Here is a 6,107-nt window from a genome sequence, read left to right on the forward strand (position 1 = left end):
AAGGGAAGATTAGAGGGAGAGGTGGGCTGGGGAGAGGAGGAGGCGGGACCACTTCGAGGGGAGGACAGGGATGCCTACTAACTCGACGGGGGAGCGGGCGGGGGGCGGGGGCTGTCAAGGGAGGGGGTGAAAAAGCGCGCGCGCGAGAGTCGCTGTTTCTGCTCCGCAGAGTCCGCTAGAAAGTTAGAACGCAAAAAAGGTGGATTCCCGGAAAAGTATGTCGCCGCTTAATATGCCAGGAACTGATGCACCCGGATGTGTCGCACTACAACGCCCATAATGTGTGCAGCTAAGCAGTGGGTATTGGAAGCTTTAGTCCAGCACAGGGGTAGGCAACCTCGGCTCTTTTATGACTCGTGGACTTCAACTCCCAGAATTCCTGAGCCAGCTATGCTGGCTCAGGAATTCTGGGAGTTGAAGTCCACGAGTCATAAAAGAGCCGAGGTTGCCTACCCCTGGTCCAGCACATAGGAAGGCTTCCAAATTAACTCAGTATCTGGCAGCTGCTCAGTTTCAAATTTGCAAAAGGGATGGAGAAGGGAATTTCTTTGCAGCTGAAAGAACATAAGATATCGCATAGAGGAGGCCTTAAATAATGACAAGTGAGTATTAGAACGATGCTATTAATATTCAACACCTTAGAGTTTGCCTTATTGTATTCAGAATAATCTCTTTCCAAATCACATCTGCAGTTGAACCTAGAAATTTCAGAAGAATCATCTCAATTTTGCAGGGTTTTTTTTTTTATTACCAGACATGAGTTGCTCTAAGATTCTTATTATTTTGGAGCAACCAAGAATGGTATAATTATTTAAATATGTAATATTTATATGGCATTGATTTAATATTGACATACTAGTTGGACATTCAGTCAGCACAATATTCATCCAGAAACAGTTAAAGCACCATCCTAGAAAGCAAGAGACTGAGTTCAGTTTCCACCTTAGGCATGAAAGTAGACTCTCTCAGCCCAACTCACCTACAGGGTGCATGTGATAGCCTGGTAGAACAGAACAACATAAGTTGGGAGGGACCTTGGAGGTCCTCTAGGAAATTTCTCCTTAGTTCTAGGTTACTTTTCTTCTTGATTAGTTTCCGTCCACTGTTTTTTGTCTTTTCTTTTGGTGCTTTGGATAATAGGTTGATCCCCTTCTTTGTGGCATCCCCTCAAATATTGGAACATTGTAATCATGTCATCCCTACTCCTTCTTTTTACCACATGCGGCTCTTTCAGCCGTTTCCTGCGACTCCCAGTCCTTTGCTATGTGTAGTCCCCAAAAAAAAAGTGGGACTAAAAAAGTTCAACCAATCAATTCAAATATGCAGGGTAGGTGCATATCTTGCCTTGGCTCCACTCTTCAGTCAAACCCTGTTCTGCACATGCACGCATGTACGCGCATGCACACACATTTTTTTGCGGCTCCGAGTTTTTCCTTTTGTGAGGGAACCGGTTTCGAGTGGCTCTTTCACTGTTTCAAGTTGCTGACCCCTGTACTAGACTGAACAAATCCAATTCCTGCAACCATTCTTCATATGTTTTAGCCTCCAGCCCCCTAATATCTATCTCTCCTTCCTTGAAGGAAGACCTTTTGCAGCTTTGTCACAATAGCTAGCTAGATAGGTACTTAAAGCAGGGCTTTTCAACCAGTGGTATGGTACCACCTGTGGTACATTGGCACCTGGCAGGTGGTACGCGACTATCCTAGAAAAGTGGTAGTGGGGGAGGGGAATGAGCTGAACCAGTGGCAGTATCGCACAAGCCTGAGCGAGAGATGGCTGGAGCTGCAGGGCTGTCAGGGCTCAGCGGAAGCGCCAAGATCAGTGCCAGACTCCAGCTGATCCCGGTTGTTCTGCTGATTCATATTTATGACGGTCACAGTGTCCCAGGGTCATGTGAAGTGACCAAAACCTGCTGCAACCACCCAGCAGACGGGGGAAGTAAAAACCAAACACTCCCCCACCCCATCTCCGCTGCAATCCTCAACAGAAATGCTCACAACAATGAAAACCTCAGACAGGAGGAAGAGTGCTGCTGGGCTGGCAGGCAGATGTCTTGCTCGGATGTGGCTTGGAGGGCATTTTTTTCAGTGCCATTGTAACTGAACAGTCACTAAGCGAACTGTTGTAAATCGAGGACTACCTGTACATCATTTTTTTCCTTTTTGTTTTTTTGGTCATCACGTTTTTGACACCTTGCTAGGCGACTGGTGGTACTCAGATGTTGCCATATCCTAAAAGTGGTACAATGGGTGAAAAGGTTGAAAAGCCCTGACTTAAGATATCGAAAATGATCCATCACTTTAATGTTAGAAAACAAGCTACGGCCTGCATTTCTTCATGGCATACTGACTGCCAAACTTCTGGCTAGAAAATTATCTGAATGCTTCTATCTCATGCTATTCTGTGATGGAGCTGAATAGCGTGGGATAGAAGAAGCAAAAGAAGGGACTTCTGTCCATTAGGTCTAAACAAATAAAGGATTGAACCCAATTGGGTAGAGATTCTGATCTACCCCTGTTTCAGAGAATTTTTTACTGAGTCAAGCTAAGTACTGAATAAGAAGCTGTGTGGCTGGAGGGTTAGGATTTACTGTTGAGACATGTGAAGTCTGATAGCTCATGGGGAGCCCTGTTAGCTTTGCAAAGGACACACCTGTTTCAATAATTCAAAAAGAAATATTCTTAGTTTCTACTCAAGTTCTATGTGAAATACGTCTTTCAAAGGTTTTGCACAGCCTCACAGATACTGCTTCTTTTGGTACTACATCGGTTTAGGCTGAATATGAATGAAATGCTGTGCTGAATTTCTTCCATCCTTCTTGCTTTAATCTTAAACCAAAAATCACTCTGTTTCCTGTAAATCAGACCAGTGACGGTATAATACAGGGCTCTCCAAACTTGACAGCTTTAAGACTTGTGGAATTCAGCTCCCAGAGTTCCCCAGACAGCATGTCTGGCTGAGGAATTCAGGGAGTTGAAGTCCACAAGTCTTAAAGTTGCAAAGGTTTGGAGACGCCTGGTGTAATAGAATATATAAATTCTTGGGCATTGTTTATGTTTATGACTTTGGCTGCTATCATACATCCTTTTATTTAATAGTAAGCCCCATTGAATTCAGTAGGATTTATTTCTTGAATAAGTATGTCATGCAAAAGATCATTCTGTAAAGCAGTGTTCCTCAACCTTAGCAGCTTTCAGATATAGATATAGATATAGAATTCAGCTCCCAGAATTCCCTAGCCAGCATTAAAATGATCTAAAATTTTAGGATGTAAGCATTTACAGCATACAGATGCTGTTCATGTGTTAGCGCTTCTAAAAATTTTATTCACCAATACTTGTGCTTGTGTACTGAAGACAAATTCCTTCTGTTGCTAATCACACTTGTCCAAATAAAGTATTCAGTGTGCTTGTGTATATTTGTTTTTTTTATAGAAAACGTCCTCTATTTTGCTAAGTTAATTGTCCAGTTAGTTTTGTATTGCTTTGATAGCAGGGTCACTCCTCCACTATTTAGCTACCAGGCACATAAATGTCATAATAAATGCAGATTGAAAAATCCAGTCCAGGCTTATTAATTAAGTTACTAATTTAGCTTTATGTGCTTTTCTGCTGTAAAGCATCTAATTTTATTATAAATCAACATTTATGTAGCACTTAAAAATATATTAGAAATAACACAAATGATCAAAACAAAAATAACAAGCTTCTGAGGCTAAAGACTTTTTTATCTGTTCTTTGATAAACTATTTTACTTAAACAGGTTCCCCCTCAAATATACAAAATAGCTTAAACCATTTCAAAATGAGCCTGTCGTAGATTCTGAGTAGCCCAGCTTAGACTCTTGAGTCTCGTGTTTAAGAAGAGATTAGAAGAACAACTGAGTGTTTTGATGCAAATCTTTTTTGGAAATGCCATTTGAGTTTCTAGTTCTACACCCTTCCTTTATTTTGAAAATCTACCAATCAGAATTGGCAGAAAAAAATATTAACAAGGCAAATATCTGAACAATGAAAATGTTTTATGCTAACTTATCTAATTAATTCAGCATTGATAGCTCTGCCTGGTATCAGCTGTCTAGGATTTTGCGTAGAGGTCTTTCTCATCACCTGCTACCTAATCCAATAACTGAATTCCTTAGAATGTTACTCAGAAATTACAATGATTAAATCAGTCTCTCCTCTCTCTCTCTCTCTCTCTCTCTCTCTCTCTCTCTCTCTCTCTCTCTCTCTCTCTCTCTCTCTGTGTGTGTGTGTGTGTGTGTGTGTGTGTGTGTGTGCAGAATATCTTTACATATATAGAATCAAAGGACATATATTTTGCAACTCCGTATTGGAAAGAATGTCACACAAAACCTATGAAGTTATGGATTTAATGTATCAATTCATTGAGAGTTCTTTTGGAAGTTGGGAATTTCATTTGATTAGGAACTGTAATGACATTCTTGTGGACAGAGTAATAATTCACGTATAAACTGGCACTGAATATATTTTTATTTGAGCCATTTCAATGTTTGCTATTAAACTTAAGTTGTTTAGTTTCTTCTAATTGCTTTTTTAAAAAAAATGTAATGTATTGGCCTTTTGTATATGTTGTAAGTGTTTGCTCATGTTGCACTACTTGCTAATTGCTTGAATTCAGTTGCTAGGTGCTAGTTCACTGTATGTTATAACGGTTGCTACCCGGCCCAGACTGGTTGTCTCCAGCCGGCTAAGTAGGTCTTGGGGCGGGAAACCTATGCTTCAAACCTATTGGTCGCCGCCTATCGGCCAACCGTATAAATAGCTGCGCAGCAGCTCCCTTGTTGCTTCAGTTATGTTTGACCTTCAATAAAGCCTGTTGCTGCTTTGAACCTTCCGTCTCGCTCAATACTTGCAAAGAACCGGCTACACAACAAAAATATTTTAACATTTATTTGTATATTCATTTATTCTATCTAGCTCTCCATCTCACATACATGACTTTATATGTTGTAGGTACTGTTTGTTTGCATGCGGTATGATTGTTGAACTAAGACTAGGGGATCAAGGTTCAGCTCTTTATTGAGCCATGGAAACTCATTGGGAGACTGAGTACTCTCTCTCAGTTCAACCAACCTCAAAGGATTATTAAAATGAAGGGAGACTGTCAGGTATGCATCTCAAACTCCTCTAGAAAGATAGTATTTCAGTAACAACTACTATACTAATATATTGCACTTAAAATATTTATATGTATTATGGCTGTGGCTATATTTCATATAAATCTAAACTTTAGTAGCACATATAAATGAAATATGTGTATGGTTATTTTTATAATTATTAGTTTAATTGCACACTATTTTTAAAAGGTATTCTTTTAAAACCTGTACTCATCTATTTTTTAAGGTCTGTGTCTCTCTTTTTCCCTCCATTGCTTTTTATTAAGTAGCTTAGAGCAAGCAAGAAGATCAGGGCACGAGTGCTGTGAAGATTGTTGTTTCATATTATCCATTACAAGAGGAAAACGTATTTCACTACCAGCCGAAGGCAGACATCATAACTATAGATACATAGTGTGTTGCCTGGAGTTAACAACTGAGTTACTTGTTGGTTTGTGTTTTGACCGAAATGAAATACAACTTCAGATTTATACTGATGCAGAGAAAAGCCACCCAGAACTGAATTCAAAAAAAGGACAATACTTCCATCAAATGCTTTTTTTCAGGATTTTTCAAACAAAGGTGATGCCTTTCTTTCTATGAAAAAGAGGGAAATAAGGGAATACACATTTTGGTAGTATACATAGAATTATGCATTTATGGGTTTTTTTTAAATGCCTTTGAATTAGTGTTGATTCCTGACAATTGCCTGGACTATTCTTGGCAAAATTTTCAGTTTGTCATTGCCTGCTTCCTAGGGTTGAAAAGGAGTGATTGGCCCAAGGCCACCCATTTGGTTTCATGCCAGAGGCAGGACTCGAGCTCCCAATCTCCTGGTTTCCAGCCTGATGCCTTAACCCAGGTGTGTCAAACTGCCGGTCCATGGGCTGGATGTGTCATGGTGAAACAGCGCCCACTCCATTGCCGGCAATGGAAAAAAAGTCTTGATACGTCGCAACACATCACATGATGTTGCAAGTTTGACACCC

This window comes from Vipera ursinii (assembly GCF_947247035.1).
Source record: "Vipera ursinii genome assembly, chromosome: 1".
Lineage (NCBI taxonomy): Eukaryota > Metazoa > Chordata > Lepidosauria > Squamata > Viperidae > Vipera > Vipera ursinii.